This window comes from Eurosta solidaginis, chromosome 5 (assembly GCF_040869045.1).
Source record: "Eurosta solidaginis isolate ZX-2024a chromosome 5, ASM4086904v1, whole genome shotgun sequence".
NCBI lineage: Eukaryota > Metazoa > Arthropoda > Insecta > Diptera > Tephritidae > Eurosta > Eurosta solidaginis.
The window spans coordinates 127,419,324-127,441,457 of NC_090323.1; the positions used below are offsets into that span (position 1 = coordinate 127,419,324).

The window sequence follows — 22,134 nt, forward strand, 5'->3', positions numbered from 1 at the left end:
TATAATTGGCTGCGACAGCTAATGACTGTCCTTGAGATTTATTGATGGCCATTGCGAAATCCAACCTAATAGGAAATTGGAGGCGTTTAAAATGGAAAGGTATGAATGGCATCCTTTGCAGTGTTTTTTTTACGCGTATATACGTTTACGTTTCCGCGTAAAAAATCGCTTATCCTCACTGAGATAATGCTTAGGATACCCATACCGCAGACAGAAACCTCTGGTGGCCATAGTGTATAACATATAACTGAATCGGTTGCGATGATAGAGGTGATATATTGAATTAGTGTAGAGGTGAAACATAGTCACATATTTCAGTTGGATCTGAGTATAATGCGTATTGGAATTTAGGAGTACTAATTTTATGTGCAGCAATTTCACTTCAACCATCGTAGGAGTGCGGGTTCATATCCCACTCCCGGCAGAAAAGGCTTTGAAGAGATTTACAAGGTACAATCGAAACGCTGTCGCCTTGTCCGTCCTAATGTCACGTTGTTTAAATTTTTCCCAAATCATTAAATAAAATTATAAATTAAAAATTGCTTCAAATAAATTTTTTTATACATTTAAAAGTAATGAGGGCAGTCCCCTCTTAATTCATACAAAAGAGTAGATAAAGTTTAACGCTTAGCAGTCCATATAAAGTTTAAACGTAAACGTATATAGATATCAAACAGATACAGCTCTTGTTATGAGAACTTTATTTTCGAAATTTTCCGATAAAATCATTGCTTCAATGACATTCGGTAAAAGTTTTGTGATGATAAGCCTTGTCCCATTACGGTAGCTCAGAGGATGTAATTACGAAGCAGTTATTATGAACCTATTTTTAAGGATCAATCGATGAGGAAGAATTCCTGATGGCTCCAAGGAGTTAAAAAACTCAACCAAATAATGCACAGCTGGATTCTTCCACAACTGTGGCAATGGATTGATAATTTGTCTCAGTCCTGGTAGTTTTTCTTGGATTTTGGCATTCGTCATTCAACATCCTCATATTTAAGTACCAAACTGCCCTTTCTCGAATCCATTTTATAGGTTGTATAATTAGATTCAATATTTACAAATGTGTACAATAGTTATCAAAGCTTCAGGTGATATCATAAGATCGCAAAAATTTGGAGAAAAATAAATGAGATCTGGCTGTAGAGAAGCAGGAATTTTGTTCTTACCGATTTTAAGAAGTTGTTTAGCGCTCTCATATTTGCAGAGAGAGTTAATTTTTGTACGTAATACCATAGATATTTATTTTGTTATTTATTTCATTAACAATAATTGTACAACTGTGTGAGTCTTTCATATGTACATCAACTAACATTAAAAACGGCGTGATTGATCAGAGCAACGCCGAAGGTAGGATCCCTAAGCAACAGTGGAAGTGGATCGAGGCCGCGATCTCTAGTGTAGCACGGCAAGTGCTACGAGAAAACCCTGGAGCTCCGCCCGGGTGCACCGATGCGGGATGGTTCCAGGGTAACGCAAAGTTGATTGCGTGTGGGGACAACAGGTCTGTGGAGCTGTATAAATCAGCGGTGGCTCGTATTGTGGAGGTGTACGCGGGTGCACGCCTAAAGGTGGTGGAACCGAAGGATATTCCATCGCGCCCAAGAGCGAGAGTATGGGTTCCAGTGAAACCTACGGAACCCTCTGAAATTCTGGGCACCTTTCAGGATTTCAATCCCTATCTCCCGACGAAGAACAGACGGGTAGTCAACGTCGATAAGACGGAAAGGGCGACGATGCAGGTGGTCCTGCTCTTAGATGAGGAAATCCTCGAGGCCGTGGCTAAGTGTAATTACACGGTCAACTATGGTTTCAAAACTGTTAACCTTAAGGTGTATAAGGCTGATGCGGAAGCTTTGGTCAACCTAGCATCTCTTGAGGAGGAGAAGAAAGCTCTCAGTGAGCACGAGATGGAGGTTGACGTCAGCAAGGTGGAGGAAAGAAGCGGGTATGCTTCGTCTAGCTCAGATGGTGGCTCTGTGTTCAGAAATCTCTACTCTGAGAGCCAGCTTCTGCGCGAAGACGACGCGGACGCTACACTCACGGAAGAGGGAGCAAAGCAGTAAAATGGTGAGGGTCCCCCAAAACAAACTTTCACCATTGCAAAGCAGCATCAGCTGCGCTTCTGCTTCACCTGTCTTCGGGTGAGGTGGATATGGTTCTGGTTCAGGAGCCATGGATCACTGGTGATAGGATCTGTGGCTTAAGGACTCCAAATTACAGGCTGTACAGCGCTCATAATAAGGGTAAGCCTCACACATGTATCTTAGCTAAGGCTAATCTAAATGTTTTCTTTTTACCTCAATCTAGTGACGGTGATATGACAGCGATTAGCGTCGAATGTCCGGAAAGGAATTACAAGGTTGCATCCTTCTATCTGGCCCACGATCACCAAGGACCACCCCCATCTGCGACGTTCAGAGAGTTCGTGGGATGTGCAAACCCACGGAACGAAGTTCTGGTGCTAGGAGGCGACGCAAATGCCCACCACAATCAGTGGGGCAGTTCTGAGACAAATGAGCGAGTCGAGTTACTCTATAATTACTTATTGAGCACAAATCTTAGTATATGCAATAAAGGAACCGAATGGAGGTGCTTGACATAACTTTGGTGACTGAAACCTTCAACTCAGACGACAGTTATATCAGCTTCTCTATTTCCTCTAATATACACTGGTGGCTTTCTTGGATATAACAGGGGCCTTTAATAATGTTACTCCGAAGGCAATTACCTCGGCTCTAACGAATCTGAGCATAGACGCATGTCTAGTTAAGTTTTTTACACAATCTTCTTACTCGAAGAAAGATTTGCGCGGAGCTTGGTGGACACACGGTCCACAGGATGGTAAATAAAGGCACCCCGCAAGGAGTGTTCTCTCTCCATTGCTCTGGGTGGTGGCGGTAAACCAGCTTCTACAACTCAAGGATCGAAGTGGTCATAAGGTGATTGCCAAGCAGATGATATATGTGTTGTCATGCGGGGCAAATTTCCTCAAACACTCTGCAATCTAATGGAGACTGCTTTATCAACCATTTGTAACTGGGCAAAAGGCTCAGGGCTCGGGGTAAATCCGGATAAAACTGAGCTTGTCCTCTTCACAAGAAGGTACAAAATGCTGAACCTCACTCATACCTCCCAAGGTTGGCGGAGTAAGCCTAGGCTTCAGCGAGAAGGTGAAGTACCTGGGAGTCATTCTGGATAGGTAACTACTCTGGAGAGACAATATTGACGACAGGGTAAAGAAAGCAACAACTGCGTTGTTTTCTTGCAAAAGCGCAATTGCAGTCTCGTGGGAGTTCTCTCCAAAAGTAGTATATTGGATCTATATAGCCATTGTGCGCCCAATTCTTTTGTATGTGGTTCTGGTCTGGTTGCCGGCGCTCACAAAGGCCACGAATATCACACGCTTACAAAAAGTCCAGAGCAATTCGGAGCTCTGTATTAGCGGCGCTCTTGTTTCCACTCCCACGGATGCGCTCAACACTATTCTGCACCTGCCACCACTGGATTTGGTGGCTAAATAATCAGCCGTTATCGCGGTCCCACGGATTAGGGAAACTGGTGGCTGGAGGAATGGAGGTGGTAGCCACTCTAATATCTTGAGCACTGAAGCCCCAGTTTCAATACCAGCACTTACTGAATATTGCATTCCCTGCAACATTTTCACTAAGTATTACACAGTGTGCATTCTCACACGGCTAGAATGGGCGAGCATTCAGCATGCTGTTCGTGGTGCCATCAACATATTTACTGATGGCTCCAAGCTCGACGGGGAGGTGGGGGTGGTATCTTCTATGGGTACCTGGTCACATGGGTATTGAAGGCAACTGTGTAGCTGACGAGCTGGCCAGGAAAGGTACAACCGCCCACATCCTTCCTGAAATTGACTCGGTAGGTATACCGATGGCTTCTTTTAAGTTCCGTGTGAGCACGAGCACTATAGGTGCGGTTATGCTCTGGTCAGCGCTTCCTACATGCGAGACATCAAAGTTGGTGTGGCCATCCTATGATAAAGGTCGCACTAACACTCTGATAAGGGTTCTTACCGGTCACTGCTTGATAGATACTCACGCCGCTAGGATGGGCGTCGTGTCGCACAATTATTGCCGCAGCTGCAGATGTATTAAGGAGGAGGAAAGCGTGCAGAACCTGCTGTGCCACTGTCCGGCACTGAGCAAAAGAAGGTTGGCCGCTTTCTGTCATTCATTTTTAACTGATCTCGCGGAGGTCTCCAGGATCGACATTGGGGATTTAGCAAAATTTATTGATTCCACAAAGTGGTTTGAACCGCAGCAGCTGTTAGGGCAAGGGTTGATTAAACCGTTTCTAGGGCATCACAATGGGCCCATTGGTGGCCTAAGTGTTGGGCTGGGAAGCAGTCTTCTTGGCCGGGTCCTTTTAACCTAACCTAACCTAACATTAAAAACAATAATAACTATGCATAAAAAACTAATAATAAATAATGATAAAAAGGAGAAAAGATAAGTTAAATGAAATGCATAAAGCAGCAAGAATATTTTTGTCAAGGTAGAGAGAAGATATCAACGGTCGTGAAGTATTTTAGTATAAAGTTTTGAAGTGCTCTTATTCAGCCCCACTTTCATTGATATAGCCTAACTGCGCTAACGAAAAACATCTTGTTAGAAGTTAAATACTTGAATCTTGGAACGAGCAATATATTGTTCCTTAATAACTTGGTTAATTGGTTTGGGAGTAGTACAATTATACTTCACTATCACGTACTTCACAAAAGCATGTTTTAATCAAACAGATTAGTCATTCCTCAGCTTGCGCTGCGTTTATACTCTCTTTTTCCTCGTCCGCATATTTCTCCTAAGGTCTAGACGTTTCACCTTCTAGAACTGTTATAATTTAACAATATGCGTGTGTATGTGTGAGTAACAACTTCTGCCCTTAGCTGATGACTACATATGTGTATGTGAGATAATTTCTTTGCTTTTAGCCGCTGGTTATGTGTGTGAAATATTCTTCGTCGCCTTGTATGTGTACATGTAAATAAGTGTGGCTGCTTGCTTTTTTTGTTATTGTGGTTATTTACTAACAGCATAGTGATGCTAATATTCGCCACACTGCCCTCCACCTAAGTCGGATCGTCCCAATCAGACACATTTGCTGATCTAAACGCTGCCAGCCTTTCCAAACGAATCACTTTCATTTTGTTTCGTGGTTTGCCAATGGTTTGTATGCGGTAACCTACATCGTTGATCCGTTTTACAACTTTCTATGGGCCTTACCAATTACACTGCAATTTTGGGGACAAACCTTTTTTTCGTTGTGGGTTGTATAACAGCACAAAATCTCGAAAACCTTACCAATGAATTGCTTTATCGTATCTGCCTTTCATCTTGGCACTCATAATCTTGGTTTGTTATCTTACGAGATCGTGTATTTCGCTCATCTCTTCCCGTTGTTGTTGTAGCGATAAGTACGCTCCCCGAAGGCCTTGGGGAGTGTTATCGATGTTGATGGTCCTTTGCCGGATGCAGATCCGGTACGTTCCGGTAACAAGCACCATAAAGGTACTATCCCGACCATCTCGGGAACGATTTGGTATGATCACATGAAACCTTCTAGGCCATACCGCCCTCCCACCCCCTAGATTCATCATGAGTTCGGGGTTGCCAGAGCCTCGGCTGTTAATGAATTACGATTCGCCGCGGCTAGGTTAGGTTGAAAGAAGCTATATATTGCGCTGGCAACCCCTTTGAGGGTGGCGCTATACAACCCCTTGAATCAATTTGGTATTTTAGTCGCCTCTTACGACAGGCATACCTACCCCGGATTTCCTGGCATTTCCTTCCTCATCGGCATTTATCCCAAACTTCAAATCAGCTGGCAGTCCAAGGTCATTGCCAAAAATTACGTTTGCCGAGCTTTGGCCCGTTGTCTCTGCCGATCGGTAAGCCATCAAGAATAAGGATATGTGTGTATCCCACATTTTATGGAGCTTGTCTACTACTTTCCTTAAGTGCTCCTCCAAGTTTCTATTGAATCGTTCCACCATACCATTGGACTGAGGATGCAACGACACAAGCGGGTCCTTGGTGAACTCCGCAAACACGCGTCGGACCTTTATGTCAGGAATTGCCTGGTGAATCCAGTACTCAAAGAAAAGTACCCAAAACTTGTGGAAGAGGAACGCATACTCCCCAGGGAAACGCGTGTCACTCTTGCTCAACTTCGTTCTGGATACTGTAAAAGGTTAAACTCCTACCTATCCAGAATCAACCCCGACATACAAAATGTATGCCCCGCTTGCAATGTGTCCCCACATGACTCCAACCATCTCTTTAATTATAATGTGGAACCAACGCCTCTAACACCCATTTCATTATGGTCCACCCCTGTTGAAACAGCAAGTTTCCTTGGACTCCCGTTAGAGGATATTGATGACAATTTGTGATCGGTCGCGGCTGTTAGGTGGGGCTGCTACAACAACAACAACTGAGGATGCAATGCAGTTATGCGTGTTTTTCGAATGCTCAATGTATTACACATTTCTCGGAACACAGCTGATTCAAAATTCCTACCGTGGTCAGAATGTAACTCCATTGGAACACCATACCTTGCAACCCAATTTCTTGTAAACACTTCTGCTATTGTTTTCGCTTCTTGATTTGGGATTGGATATACCTCTGGCCATTTGCTGAAATAATCCATAACCACCAGTTCATATTTGTTTCCGCGGTTGCTAGTAGCAAATGGACCTGCGACATCCATAGCGATCCTTTCAAATAGCGCACCTGAGTTATATTGCTTCATCTGGCCATGACTTCGGGCCCCTTCGCTCTGCTGCAAACCTCGCGCTTGACAATCCACTCAGTGACCAACTGACGGCAACTAACGCAATAGAATCTGCCTAATTTACTCGAGCGCCTTCGTGATTCCAAGATGACCTCAACTTGGACCATTATGTAGCTCGCTGAGAACGTCAGGAATCCTTTTCCTGGGAAAAACTATCAGTTTCTTCTTGCATTGACAATCCTCACTCTCCCATATTCGATGCAGGCAACCGGATATCAATTGTAAACTGTTTTAATGGGCCCAATATGACTTCGCAATAGGACTCTCTGCTGAAATCTCTTTACTTGATCTTTCGTTTCGTTCGAGCCCTTGCATAACATGTGGAAGATCTGTATCTTCTAACTTGCACTTCCTTAGTTGTTCCATGTCCCATCCATCCGAACACGATATAGGCATAAGCCGGGCATCTATGATGTCTTCCTTAGACTCAGCTTTCGAACAGTGTTTGCATTCCAAATTACATGGTCTTCGGGACATTGCATCGGCATTTCCATGGGTACTAGCTTTCCGATGCTCAATGGAAAAGCCATAGCTTTGGAGTCGCTCGATCCATCGTGCCAATTGACCTTCTGGATTACGGACGGATTTCAACGCTGCGTGATCTGTTCTGACGCGGAATCGCTACCCGTAGAGGTACTTGTGAAAATTTTAATGTACTCTGTTACTTCTTGCTCCTTCTTCCAATCAAAAGCTTTATTTTTTCTTGTAAGCTCGTGGAGGCTATGGGCTACACTGGCAAAGTTTAGTACTAATCGGCGGTAATATGTGCGCAGCCCAAGGAAGCGTCTTAATTCATGCAGGTTCTGTGATCTTGGCCAATCCTTTACTGCTTCTATCTTTTAATTCGCAGTGCAGATGGCCTCTGTCGTTACTTGGTGACCCAAATAACTTACTTCTTTTTAGTTTCAAACCAGCGCCAACTTGAGGTAGTCCACGCAAAACCTCATTTTTCTATCCTTCTTCTTCACAAGTACCAGCGGTGAGCTTCATGGACTAGATGATAGTTCGATGATGCCGCTGTCGCTAATTTCTTTTATGATTTAATTTACAACTTCCCGCTTCACCAGTGTAATACTACGAGGAGCTTGACGGATCGGTCTCGCAACTCCAATGCCAATTTGATGTTTCACAACATTGGTGCGGCCTGGTTTCGAATCATCCTGGTCAAATATGTTTGCGTACTTTAGGATCAGTTGTTTTGCCTTAGGTTAGGTTAAACTGGCTGGTCCGTGAGGACCTCACATAGACTGATTGAGTCCGTAGTGTTACCAGAAGTTTGTTTTAACGACCAAACTGAAAAACCCTATCAATAACCAGGGCCTATGTTATAAAATAACTCCGTCCTCTTTGCCAATACTAAAAGCTTCCTAGGACTTAAGCCACTTGCTGCTTCTAGATCTGACTGCTGTGTCACTCCTAATAGCTGGAGTCTTAGCCTGGCAAGTGCAGGGCACGAGCACAGAACGTGCTCGATCGTTTCCTCCTCCAACCCGCACTTCCTACATCAGCTATCACTGAACAAGCCTAATTTAAAGGCATGTGACGCCAGAAGGCAGTGTCCAGTCAGAATACCCGTCATGAGTCTACAATCCTCTCTTTTTAATGACAGAAGCAACTTTGTTAGTCTTAGATTGTAAGACCTACATATAATCTTCAATACTTTACAGTCCCGCGCTTGAACCCACGCCTTTCCCGCTTGGTCGATCATGTACATCTCTCGCCTTCGCTTAATGTCGCCCAGTCTAATTGGGACGTCTACGGAGCACGCTTCAAGGCATGCGCCCTTTTTAGCTAGTTCGTCCGCCTTTTCATCGCATATGCCCTGGGACCCAATATAGATATATGCTTCTCCCTGTCCATTCTCTCCAGAGACTGCTTACACCCTAACGCGCATTTAGATGCTGTGCTATGCGAGATTATTGCCTTAATCGCTGCTTGACTGTCAATATAAAAGTTGACACGGTTGCAGCTTAAGCTATTCTCTTCCAGGGTTTCTACTGCTTTGGTTACGGCTAATATTTCCGCTTGGAAAATGCTACAGTAATCCGGCAGCCTGTATGATCTGCTTATTTCCGGATCAATACAGTATACCGCAGACTTTACTCCTTCCACTACTTTGGAACCATCTGTGTACACATGTATCGCCTCGTCCGCCATTTGGGCACCCTTGCGCCAACCGTCCACCTCTATTGTGGCCTTAAGATCTCCCTCGAAGCGCAGATAGGGAATCAGGTAGTCTATTCATCTTGTGATTGATGACGCTATACTACTATGGCCATATGGTCGGCGCTCAAGCTGCCCCGAGGCACCGAGCTTGGTTGCGGTTGTTAATGCTATGTTCTTTGCTACCAGGTCTACAGGTGGAATGTGCAGAATGGCATACAGTGCAGCCGTCGGGGTTGTTTTCAGGGCTCCCGTAATGCTAAGCATCGATAGTCTGCATACCACCTCTAATTTTTTGAGGTATATTGTTTTTTGTGTGGCTTTCCACCAAACAAGAACTCCATAGTATAGAATAGGGCTTACAATCGCTGTAAAAACCCAATGAGATAGAGAGTGCGATAAGCCCCACGCACACCCCAGCATTGTTTTAAATGCATAGAGTGCCGTTGAGGCCTTCTTGACCCTCTCCTCCACGTTGAGCTTCCATGACAGCTTACTGTCTAGGATGATTCCAAGATATTTTGTGCAAGGTTTCTCAACATTGGTGCGGCCTGGTTTGGAACCATCCTGGTCAAATATGTTTGCGTACTTTAGGATCAGTTGTTTTGCCTTAGGTTAGGTTGAACTGGCCGGTCCGTGAGGACCTCACATATACTGATTGAGTCCGTAGTGTTGCCAGAAGTTTGTTTTAACGACCAAACTGAAAAATCCTATCAATAACCAGGACCTATGTTATAAAATAACTCCGTCCTCTTTGCCAATACTAAAAGCTTCCTAGGACTTAAGCCACTTGCTGCTTCTAGATCTGACAGCTGTATCACTCCTTATAGCTGGAGTCTTAGCCTGGCAAGTGCAGGGCACTAGCACAGAATGTGCTCGATCGTTTCCTCCTCCAACCCGCACTTCCTACATCTGCTATCACTGAACAAGCCTAATTTAAAGGCATGTGACGCCAGAAGGCAGTGTCCAGTCAGAATACCCGTCATGAGTCTACAATCCACTCTCTTTAATGATAGAAGCAACTTTGTTAGTCTTAGATTGTAAGACCTACATATAATCTTCAACACTTTACAGCCCGCGCTTGAACCCACGCCTTTCCCGCTTGGTCGATCATGTGCATCTCTCGCCTTCGCTTAATCTCGCCCAGTCTAATTGGGACGTCTACGGAGCACGCTTCAAGGCATGCGCCCTTTTTAGCTAGTTCGTCCGCTTTTTCATCGCATATGCCCTGGGGCCCAATATAGATGTATGCTTCTCCCTGTCCCGATTCTCTCCAGAGACTGCTTACACTCTAAGGCCTCTCCTCCACGTTGAGCTTCCATGACAGCTTACTGTCTAGGATTATTCCAAGATATTTTGTGCAAGGTTTCTCCTGTAAGGTCACCTCTCCTAACTTAGGCCTGGTCCAATTTGGGACCTTTTACCTCTTTGTAAACAAGACCATATCCGTCTTCTCCGCATTGACTTTCAACCCGACTTTAGATGGCCAGGTATGAATATCCCGAAGCGCCAGATCCATCAAAGAACTAATCGTTGGAAGGCACATTCCACTTATGACAATTGCAACGTCATCTGCGTAAGCCGTAAGTTTTACAGGTCCCTCATCGAATGGCCTGAGCAGTTGGTTGATGACCAGCGTCCACAGCAAAGGTGATAGCAGCCCTCCCTGCGGCGTGCCCCTGTCCACTGATTTCGTGGCCTCATACAATCCCCATTGTGATCTGATTAAGGCAGGATGTACTTTAATGTAATTAAGACCATCCATAATCGCCTATTTTGAAACATTATTGAAAGCACCGGCAATGTCCAAGAAGACTCCTAGAGCATACTCCTTATATTCCAGGGATTTCTCTATGCTTATTACCACCCTATGCAATGCGGTGTCTACCGACTTGCCTTTGGTGTACGCATGCTGTGTTGTGGAGAGCAGCTTTTCATCCACGTTGGACTTTATGTACACATCTATCAGCCTCTCAAAGGTTTTGAGCAGAAATGATGTTAAGCTAATGGGTCTAGAGTCTTTGGGATACACGTGACCGAGGTTGTTGTTGTTGTAGCAATGCTTCGCCCCACCTAATAGCTGCGACCGATCACAAATTGTTATCAATATCCTCTAACGGGAGTCCAAGGAAACTTCCCTGCCAACCATGACTACCCACTTTTAACCACTTTCCCATGAAATTCCAACACCATCAAACATTTCGTTGTCAAAAAATTCAAGTTTTTGGGATATTTTTCAGAGTGGAAAAAATTTCCCATAAATAGAATGAGTGCGAATGAATACGCATGAGTGTCTTGCTTACAAATATCCCAAAACAAGGGAAATAAAGAAAAATTATTTGACGCGCTCGTTTGCTAATTTTTAAATTCAATAAATTTTCGGAAAAACATTTAAAGTTTTAGCAATTAAATTGCGAAAAAGTGAAAGTGTAAATTTTCGTGAAAAAGTATTGAACGTTCTGCAATTAAATTGCGAAGAAGTGTGACAACGAAAGCTGGAAGCGGTCATCGAAGTTTTCATCTTCACAGGATTTGCTGGAAGCGGTCATCGAAGTTTTCATCTTCACAGGATTTGCTGGAAGCGGTCATCGAAGTTTTCATCATCACAGGATTTGGTAAGTATTCCAAAATAGTATTAATATATTATGGTGTCACCATAATATAGAGATTCATATGCGCTGATGCACCTATATATTACGGTGTACACCAAAACCAAGTGAAGTGCTAAGTCCCTGACAAAGTTCAGGAAGATTCTATGGTGCCATCATAAAATATATATATGCATGCGCCTGTACATATATGCATAATAGTGTATGTCAAAACGGGTTCAGTGCAAGGCCCCAGACAAAGTTCTAGAAGATTCTATGGTGCCATCATAAAATATATATATGCATGCGCCTGTATATATATGCATAATAGTGTATGTCAAAACGGGTTCAGTGCAAGGCCCCTGACAAAGTTCTAAAAGATTTTATGTTGTCACCATAAAATATATGGGGTACTCCATCCCATTTCGACCAATTTTGAACCCGACCCCTTTAGAATTGGCTGAAAGTTTTTCTTCTTTTTCTAGCTTACGAAAGACGTTTTTCAGAATTGTTTCATCCAACTCAAAAAAAGTTATGAATAAAAAACACCGTTTTTGTTTTCAAAATGCTATAACTTTTTCAAAAATTGACCGTGTGGGATCTTTTTTTTTTAATTTGTTTTTAAATGTACTTTTCGGAAAAAATACAAAAAAAATTTTAGTTTTTTTTTTGTAATTTTTCAGTTTTTCGAGATTTTTCGAATTTCGCCATTTTTTTTTTCTCATAAAAAACTTCAATCAATTCTGCAATCATCCCCACTAATCCCGGAGTGGGCCGATTTATTTTTTATTTAATGGAAAAAAAACTTTAAAAATTTTTTTGTATTTTTTCCGAAAAGTACATTTAAAAACAAATTTAAAAAAAAAAGATCCCAAAGGGTCAACTTTTGAAAAAGTTATAGCATTTTGAAAAAAACACCGTTTTTTTTTTAAATTCATAACTTATTTTGAGTTGGAACCGTTTTTGTTTTCAAAATGCTATAACTTTTTCAAAAATTTACCGTTTGGGATCTGTTTTTTTTTTTTTTTAATTTGTTTTTAAATGTACTTTTCGGAAAAAATACAAAAAAATGGTGTATGTCAAAACGGGTTCAGTGCAAGGCCCCTGACAAAGAAAGGAAGAATTTATGGTGTAATCATCTTAATCTTAATATATCTAATATTATATATTATAAATGGGAAAGTTTGGATGTTTAGATGTTTGGATGTTTGGATGTTTGGATGTTTGTCCAGACGTTTGTCTTTGTGACTCAATCACGCAAGAACGGCTGGACCGATTTGGATGAAATTTGGCATGCATATAGCCAATAGTCTAGAAGGATCTACCAGTTATATTTTTTTGAAAAGGCGGAGTTTCCGCCCCCTAGGAACAGTTATAATTTAATTATTGTATTTTTTCGTATTTATGACTGAATCACGCCAGAACGGCTACACGGATTTTGATGAAATTTGGGACAGACAATAGTCTACTAGCGAAATTTTTTTCGAACTTGGAAAGGGGGGTGGGGTTCCCACGACCCCTTCGAACAATTACTTTTTAATAACTTTGCACATTATAACTTTACGTATACGGGCCTTCACCAATATTACAGACTCAATGGGTCAAATAAGTCGAGGGCTTACAAAGTGAGCAGTGACGCCTTCCGCCCCCTCTCCCCCTCTCTAGCCCTCTGGTGTAAAATCTATAAATTTTTATAACTCAATATACATTTTCTCCTCAATCAATAGTTTTTGGTATCTGGCATATACAGATCGAGATCTAAACAATTTTGGAAAAACGATCAGTGGGCCTCTCCTTCTCCTCCCGCCATCCGCGCTCCTCCAATTGTTTTTATTAGCACGCTTTTATTAGCTTTACCTGTATGATTCTATGTAACTCTTCATTCGCTCCAACGCGCCTGTTGCCTTATTAACATGGTTTTATAATTAGCTTCACCTTATTTGTAATCCCGTTAGGGTCATATCGAGACCCTTCCGGGATCATTTCTGGATGGTTTTCGGGATCCGTCTAGGATCCCGCCGGAGTCATTTCGGGACTATTTCGGGATCATTTTGGGACCCTTCGGGGATAATTTCTGTATAGTTTTCGGGATTCGTCCGGGATAATTTCGGAACTATTTCGCGATCATTTGGGGACCCTCCGGCATTATTTCTGGATGGGTTTCGGGCTCCGTCCGGCATCCCGTCGGGGTAATTTCGGGATCATTTGGGGTATTTTACGGCATCATATCTGTATGGTTTTCGGGATCCGTCCGGGATCCCGTCGGGTTCATTTCGTGATTTTTTCGGGATCATTTGGGGTCCCTCCCGACATAATTTCTGGATGGTTTTCGGGATCCGTCAGGAATAGCGGCAGGGTCGTTTCGGGACTTTTTCGGGACTAATACGGGATAATTTGGGGAGCCCTTCGGCATCATTTATGGATGGTTTTCGGGATCAGTACGGGATCCCGGCAGGGTCAATTCGGGACTTTTTCGGGATCATTTAAGGATGGTTTTCAGGATTCGTGCGGGATCCCATCTGGGTAATTTTTCGACTTTTCCGAGACTATTACGGGATCATTTTGGGACCCTCCCAAGATCATTTCTGGATGGGTTTCGGGATCTCTCAGGGATCCCGTCAGGGTCATTTAGGGATCCGTTCGAGATCCCGTCAGGGTAATTTCGGGATCATTTAAGGATGGTTTTAAGGAATCGTGCGGGATCCCGTCTGGGTAATTTCTGGACTTTTCCGAGACTATTTCGGGATCATTCCCCTCTCAAGATCATTTCTGGATGGGTTTCGGGATCCGTTCGGGATCCCGTCGGGGTCATTTTGAGTCTTTTTCGGGCTAATACCGGATCATTTGGGGACCATTTAGGGGTAATTTCGTGAATTTTTCCGTATTATTTTAGGATCATTTATTGACCCTTCCGGCATCATTTCTTGATGGTTTGCCGGATCCATCAGGGTTATTTCAGAACCATTTTGGAATCATTTGGGGACCCTTCCAAGATCATTTCTGGATCCGTCCCGGATGCCCTAGAAGTCATTTCGGGATTTTTTTGTTACTTTTTCGGGATAGTTTTGGGACCCTTCCATGCGGGATCCCATCCGGGTAATTTCCGGACTATTTCGGGTTCAATTTGGGAATCATTTCTGTATGGTTTTCGCGATCCGTGGTGGATCCTCTTGGAGTCATTTCGGAACTTTTTCTGGAGTATGACGGGATAATTTAGGGACCCTTCCTGGATATTTTCTGGATGGTTTTTGAGATCCGTCTGGGAGCTCTCAGGGTCATTTCGGAACTTTTTCGGGACTATTTCGGGATCATTTTGGTACCCTTCAGGGATCATTTCTATGTGGTTCTCTGGATAAGTCTAGAATCATGTCGTTGTCATTTCGGGTTTTTTGGGACTATTCCGGGAACTTTTGGAGTCCCTTCCGGGGCGTCGGGGTCATTTCGTGGCTTTTTCTGGATAATTTCGGGATCATTTGGGGATCCTATCAGGTTATCAGCTCATTTAGGTTTTACTCAATTACAAAAATAAAATGCATTAGATAGAAAAAATTTTTTAAACAAATATTTCATTTCATTTTCTCCTTGCGGACGGGCCCGCGGGTAAAGGCTAGTATATAATAAAAGGGAAAGTTTGGATGCTTGTGTGTCCAGACGTTTGCCTTTGTGCCTCATTCACGCAAGAACGGCTGGACGGATTTGGATGAAATTTGGCACACATATAGTCAATAGTCTAGAAGGATCTACTAGCATATTTTTTTTTAAAGGGGGGAGTTCCCCGCTCCCTAGGAACAGTTATAATTTAATTATTGTATTTTTTCGGCTTTGTGACTAAATCACGCCTGAACGGCTTCACGGATTTTGATGAAATTTGGGACACAGAAGACAATAGTCTACTGGCAAAATTCCCCATTATTACAAACTCAATAGGTCAAATAAGTCGCCACCGTCTCCTTACCCCCCCCCCCCTTTCCCTTTGGTTCAAAATTTATAAATTGTTATAACTCAATGTAAATTTTCTCTTACATCAATAACTTTTGGTATCTGGCTCATACAGATCGGGATCTAAACAATCATAGAAAAACGATCGGTGAGGCTCTCCGTCTCCTCCCCCCATCCTCCCTCCTTCAATTGTTTTTATTAGGACGCTTTTATTAGCTTTACCTGTATGTTTGTTTGTAACTCTTCATTCGCTTCCACGCGCCTGCTGCCTTATTAACATGCTTTTATAATTATTCACCTTATTTGTAATCCCGTCAGGTAATGTCGAGACCCTTTCGGGATCCTTTCTGTATAGTTTTCGGGATCCGTCCGGCATACAAATATTTAAGTTTTAGGAACATCGTTCTCTTTAGATGCGACTAGATAAGTCGGTGCTTTAAATGCGCCCATTGTCGTATTTTCAATGGCACTCATGTATGTTGATATATTAGTTTTTAACATTTTTTTAACTTTTTATTTCCAGTTCTTTTGAGGAACACTGCAGAACAGCACAACAAAACAGGATAACACCTACACAAATTTTGATAATTATCATCATCATCAACACCATCATCATCAATATTATTATTATTATTACTGTTTTTATTATTATTATTATTTATATTGTAACGATGAACAAGAAACCGTTCTCAAATTTAATGAGCAAAGAAAAGGCATATTTTGAGGAATTGACAGAAAAACTTAGGAAATTAAATGAACCATCTGGGCAAGATACAGATAATATACCATCAACTAGCAGGGGGGCAATTTCTTTAGATAGAGATGAAGTACCATCAACTAGTGTGGGGGTGATTTCTTTAGATAGTGAGGATGTACCATCAACAAGTACAGGGGTAGTGTCTCATATTTCATTTGCCAATTATGCACCGTGCGCTGGTGGGGAACTTCCTTCCTGTTATGACAGCGATAGTGAATATGATAGCGATAGTGAATATGAGAGGTATTTATTTGAAGATAATGAACTAGATGAGAGTGTAGACGAGGCAAGACCCACGGACATGACGGGAAGGGTACGTTCAGCGTTGAAAGGTTGGGCATTTAGAAATAAAACATCACAGAGTAGTCTTTCTGATCTTTTGCGCTCTTTGGAAGGGGCAGGACTTAAGGGATTGCCAGTGGTCGCCAGAAAAGTTCTGGGTACAAGCAGGGAACTAGTAAGTATTGGGCCTTTTTCAGAGGGCGAGTTTTTGTATTTTGGGATTGAATATAATTTTTACTTTAAAGAATTTGATTTTCTCCAAAATTTAGTACAATAGATGCGGGAATAGAGGGGCTTAACCCTCAAACGGGCAAACTCGTAATACTCTTCAAATTAAGTTCATATTTTGCAGGCATGTAAATGTTGGCTATATATGCTTATAAATAAGTTTTCAGTAAAAAATAATGTCTGGAAAAAAATGTGTGGGAAGAATAGTGAACACCGCCTCCAGACGGTCTTGCCGGTTCACGTGTGTATAAAATTACAAAAAAGTGGGCACGTGTTTTTGAAACATTTTTATTATGAAAAGATGGTAATTCAAACAATTTTCTTTAAATAAAACTTACAAAAACATAAACTAATAATGCACTAAAGCTTGGCGTTATCAATAAAGAGGAACACAACGTAGATATTTTTAATACATTTCGATATATAATGGGGGATGGTCTCATCTTAAAATTTATTTATTTTTGTGATGGTAATCCCAAAAACAATTTTTGTCTGTTGTGCAACATAAATGCAGATTACATTTGGAACAAGTGGCTTGGGTATCCGACTGTTTGCAATGTTTGCACCGTCTTTTCCCGTTCCTGTCCATCCACTTTAGGAAGTGATCACGACCGTCAAATCGAACATCATCGACAAGATGAAGAGCCCTTTTTCCAACCATTGAGAGACCTGCCTGTTGAGATAGTGAGCGATCAATACTTTGCGCCGATGACTGTCTACCAACTGTCCTATTTTCTTTGAAAAGGACAAGACCAGCAGCTATTTCCTCACGGAATTGCGGAAGATTGTACTGGGTTTTGCCTTCGGACACATTGCTCGAATCGTTTGCTTCCTCAGCGCGCATACGTTTATACAAAACATAAGCATTTGTTGCTGCCATATCCACAAAGTGATAAAAAATCCTAGTCATAATATTTCGGCGTTTAGCCTGAATATGGTATCGACCGATAAGGCTATCCATCAGATCGACTCCGCCCATGTGAGCATTGTATTCTCTAATGATTTGTGGACAGTTTACTTGCATGAAAAGTTTTTGTTTTCTATCATATCTTGATACTTTCGCTGGTTGAATATCAGTATTCGCTCTCAAAAAAGGTTCAATACCAACATATGTAGATGTTAGACGTACGCATTTATTATCCTTCCATAACACCGTAGTAACATCGACTCCTTGAACTGAGGTAACATATTCCACGGAAAATCCTCTGCTTTTTTTGCTCACGTCAGCGTCAGTTGGCAGCTTGCAACCAGGAATACGATTGGCTGTAAATAAAAGATAGTATTCACGTTTAAATAAGACTGCAATCCAAGACCACCAAAAAATCTCTTACCTCTCACTGTACCCAAACTATATATTCCACGAGCTCGAAAATATACTAACAGTGGTAATGATGTATAAAAATTATCAAAATATAGTATGTGATGTACAAAATCGGGAATCGATTGTGTTAAGCGAATGACAATATTTGATGTGGCTCCAAGATCTGGTGTGTTAGGCAAGACAATATTATCGCCGGCACCATTGTAGATTTCGAAACGGTAGGCAAAGCCGTTCGTGTCACATAGCACAAATAATTGTACACCCCATTTGTAGGCTTATTTGGCATATATTGGCGGAGATGGTGTTTTGTCTTTGTGCTGCACATCATTTCATCGACACAAAGTCGTGCTGCTTTTGGGACTAAATCGAATCTTTCGTTAAGTTTGTTGGCCAAAGTACGGATACGGAAAAGTGGATCATAACCAGGCTCTCCCTTTTTTATTCTCTGTGATTCATCTTGAAATGATAAATATTTTTTGATAGCAATAAATCGTTTGACTGTCATACAATTTTGAATTGGTTTGAAAGCATTTTGTCCCCAGTAGCTTTCTATATTTGGATAGTGATATACAGACATATATATCATAATTCCAATATAATGCATTATTTCACTAGATGTCGTTCGAAAAATAGTGTTAATATTTTGCTCTAAAGCACAACGGTTTGTCTGTTCAGCTATCATTTCTAGAATTTCCGAAGTAAAAAAGAAATTAAAAAATTCCATTGGTGTTTGCAGCTCTTTTATAGTTGTTGGGAGTGATGAATTGCCACAGAAAGCCACTTCGTTGACATGTAAACGCAGAGATCTTTTACGCCAGATCAACTTCGACACGTCTTTATTCGATATTGCAGTTAGCCCTTGAATTAATATATTAGTAAAATGAATAAAATTAAAATGGGGCATGGATTTTTACCTTCTCCACTAAAGCCACCAGAACTAGGTTGAAGTGATGGTCCAGTAGCTTCGACTGTTGGTAATGGAGATCGAGGTCTTTTGGATGATCCTAAGGATCTTTTTGCTATAGGTGTAGATGATGTGTATGGGGCTTGTGAACTAATCGATTCGTCGAAAGTTAGTGTTGAACTAGCTACTGGTTGTTCGATTGAACTTATATTCGGCGATGAATTTACAGCTTCCGTAATAAATGCATCCGTATTCTCAGCCTCATCCATTTTGTTTATGCATTCTGCAATTATCTGTTCAGCTGAGTTATTACCCTCAACGTTATCAACGACATAGTCAGGGTCATACTGTCATCACTGCTAAAAGTTTCGTCTACGACTTCCACGGAATCGATGAATTCCATCAGTTCTTCATCGGATAATGCTTCTAAATTTATTTTCCTTTTATAAAAACGTCCAGAGCGATCCATATTTTCCACAAAACTATGTATTCTCCTGCAATGAAAGCATATCTTTATGTCAGTATGGAATAATTTTTTACCCATAAACCGCCAAGACCGCCTTGAGATGGCCTTGCATTTTTTGAATCCAAAACCCACTTTTAATTACTCTTTCACTTCAAACCATTTTTAAAACTGAAAAAGAATATGTAAGGTACTTACCGTAAAATTGTGAACTTGATTCTTTTATTCTAAATGTGTCTTTTTTTTAAATCAAAAATGCAAAACTGAATAAATAATTTTTTACGCTACTTCACTCGTTGCTCGCACTTCAATGAGAATAACTCTGAAATGCGTTGTCACAATATACTCCGTAATGCATCAATATACTACTAAAAGTAATTTTCACTTATTTACCGTTATTTTGAGCGACAAAAATGTGTATTCTGGACTCTGAAGGCAAAATAAATAAGACTGTCTTGAGACGGTCTTACCCGTTTGAGGGTTAAAGTTTTCAAAAGTTCTAACAGGGTATTATGGCCAATTTTGGGCCACGTTGTAGATTTCCCCAATTCGGAACCATTTATGATAGCTTGTTATATAGGGAGCCCCCAGATGTAAATGATTTTTTAAAAGAATTTTGCGAGGAGATAGGCACCTTAGCTCAGAATGAGGTGAAAGTGGGATCTACACAATTGTTAAAGGAATTTAGTGTTATACTATTTACTTGCGATTCACTAGCTCGGGCATTTATAACTGGGGTAAAGGGTCATACAGCAAAAAATAGCTGCCCAAAATGTTTGCAAATGGGGCAACATTTAGATCGGGTGTGCTTATCCCAAGAAGTGGGCGAGCTAAGAACAGATGATTAATTTAAAAATAGGCTTGATTTGTCATTCCATAAGCAGAGTGTGATTTCGCTAGAATCAGTAAATATTGGCATGGTTTCTCAATTTCCCTTAGAACCCATGAATTTAGTGGACTTAGGAGTAACAAAAAAACTACTCCACTTGCTTATTAAAAGAGTGAACGTAACGAGAATGAACGAAAAATTGATGTTTCTGAATAATTACGTTCCCTCTGAGTTTTCTAGACGAAGCCGTGATCTAGACGAATTAAGCAACTGGAAATCGACAGAATACCGGCAGTTTTTATTGTATTCTGGCATTTTCGTTTTGAAAGACTGGATACCGGATAACCTTTATTATCACTTTCTTTTGTTGCATTGTGCTGTTCGACTTCTCTCCTGTGAGAAGTCTTTTAAAGTAGAATCTAATGTTGCGAATGAAATGTTAAAAGAGTTTGTTTGAGTAATTATTTTGGCGCGAATTTAATTAGTTTCAATGTCCACGGCCTTTTGCATTTAAGCGATTGCGTAAAACAATTTGGTCCGTTAGATTCTTTTTCAGCATATAAATTTGAGAATTATATGCAATACATTAAAAAACTTATTCACAATCCATCTAAGATACTGCAGCAATTGTTTTTGAGAATAGAAGAAAGAAGAAAATTTACGGATTGTAGTAAAATTTTTAAAAATGATAATTTTATTGTAAATTTTATGAAGGATAAGGACAGTTTCTTCTTAAGTAGAACATTGGGTTCTATAAAGATTGTTAACCAACAAAACGAAAATAGTTTCGCAGTTCGAGTTTTAACAAAAGTTGGAAACGTTTTTATAGAGCCCCTTGTGTCCTCATCTGGATTAGGTATGTTAGTCGCTCAACTTATACATACATATTATAAACAAAGAAAATTTAGTCCTTAAGTATCATTCTATACCTATAGGCCCTAGATTTGTTTTAATTCCGTTATTACATAATTTATTTTATAAATTTGCATATGTTATATATAGTTAAGATTGCCGTTGTAAATAGTAGTTTGTAGATATATTTCACCATTTCCTTTTACTATTTAAGTCTTTCCGTTTCCTTTTTCATTTTGTACATAATAACCTGCATTGTTTTTATTATTTGTTTCTTTGTATACAATTAGTATTAATATATTTTTAATAAAATAAATATTATATGAATTAACAAAAAAAATATACATAATAGTTATTTTAAAAAGTTCTAATTTATTTGTAAAATTATGTATATGTATATTCTACTTTGGAACTAAAATTTTCTAAATTAATTGCTTAATTTGTTTTTGATTTTCAAAATGGGAAGATGAAGTCTTCTTTAAAAATTATGTTGAATTTTATAATAAACTTAGAATTTTCTTTTCCTTTTTTCTCAGCAATTGACTAGCAAAATTCAAAAAGCTATTGCTTAACCCGAGCTCTAAAAAAAGGGAAGATCAAGTTTTGAAATTGTGTTGAATCAATAATTAATTTTGGCTTTTATTTTATTTCAGCAATGCAAATATTCAGGTCTCTTAAGCTAGCCCAACCTTTTCAGCCCAATCAAAAAACGAGACCGTACTAAATTGCACAATATTTATTACTAATTTAGTACCGGTTAATTAAATTTATTACCCTTGTATTTTAAAAAATATCGAGGGTTGGGCTAGCTTAAGTTTAAGCCAACCCAACCCATATGCACAATCAAAAAACGAGACCGTACTAAACTGCACAACATTTATTACTAATTTAGTACCGGTTAATGAAATTTATCACTCTTTTATTTTAAAAACTATCGAGGGTTGGGCTAGCTTAAGTTTAAGCCAGCCCTACCCATATGC

General features: G+C 40.6%; 1 protein-coding gene across 1 annotated transcript in view; it reads right to left on the bottom strand.

The window, feature by feature from the left end:
- SMSr (Sphingomyelin synthase related) overlaps nt 1-22,134 on the bottom strand; it is a 208,580-nt gene that overhangs the window by 134,474 nt on the left and 51,972 nt on the right. The gene's annotated exons all lie outside the window — the stretch shown is intronic.